The following is a 1,235-nucleotide window of genomic DNA, read 5'->3' as shown; positions in this document are numbered from 1 at the left end:
TCACTATTGTGGCGTTGGGTGCTCTGTCTTTAAAGATGTCGCTGAAGTGTATGTCGTGTAGTGTTTGACCCATCTTTGCTTCTAGGTATTTTATGCTTTCTGTTCTTATGGGTAGACAGGTTTTAAATGGACATTTTAGAACAGAATCAAAAACATAGAAATAAAAATATTGTTTAAAAAGCTATTTGAAATAAATAAATATATACAAGGAAATGTAGACAATATGCTCCTTGAAATCAACCTTAGAGATGTACTTGCAGACTCAAAATTAATGTCAAGTGAAACAAAATATTTTTGCATAGGAAAAGAACTGTTGTCTAAAAAAAGACTTGACGATTAGAATACATTTATACATCATATGATCAACAAGGTATTAATATTCAAATTACATGACAAACTCAGAAACAGAAAATAACAACACAATTTTAAAAAGAGGAGAGGATATGAATAGATCCCGCTTGAAGGAATACTCGAGGCCAATAGGCACATGAAAAGTTGTTCATCATTTTTTATTTTTAGTGAAATGAAAATCAAAATGACAATGAAACATCACTCATACCTGTGAAAAAGTTATTACCCAAAAGGCAAAACACAATGAGCAGTGGAGAAAATGTGGAGCGAAGGGAACCCTTGTTACAGTTGGTGATTGTAAAATGATGGCGATTTCTCAATAAATTAAAAACAGAAAATACATAGAATTAATTTATCCCAAGTGATTCTTTCAGTAGCAGTTCCATTTCCTTATTTTGCAATTGCAGAACTTAAAATATGTATTTACTCAGCTTTAAAAAAATGAACTATTGGCATCTGTGACAACATAAGTAGAATTGGAGGGATGATGCTAGGTGAAATAAGAGAAGTGCAAAGAAAACTACCATATTATCTCACACATGTGGAATACAGAGAAACAAAACTAAGGGCAAAAAGCTTTAGACTAAAAACAGATGTAAGAAATGTGACTATAGAATGAGGCTTCCATAGGGAGAGTGAGAGGTAGGCAGGCGGGGTGAGGGAGGCAGTTCCAGGTGGACTGTGGTGAGCTAGGGAGCATCATGATGGAGGTGAAATGGTGAAACAAATCGTAAGAGGTGTGAACCTCTCCCCTTCAGTCATGAACAGTGTTATCAACCAATAACCAAATTAAAATTACATTGATTTAGCAAATACAATGTCTGGATAAAATACAAAAATGTAAGTCTTACTGTATTACTTACCTATAATTTCTTGGTGAGCTA

Source organism: Condylura cristata, unplaced genomic scaffold, assembly GCF_000260355.1.
Source record: "Condylura cristata isolate star-nosed mole 26May11 unplaced genomic scaffold, ConCri1.0 scaffold00048, whole genome shotgun sequence".
Classification (NCBI taxonomy): domain Eukaryota; kingdom Metazoa; phylum Chordata; class Mammalia; order Eulipotyphla; family Talpidae; genus Condylura; species Condylura cristata.
The sequence above is the reverse complement of the archived record's forward strand: the minus strand, read 5'-3'. Positions refer to the sequence as shown.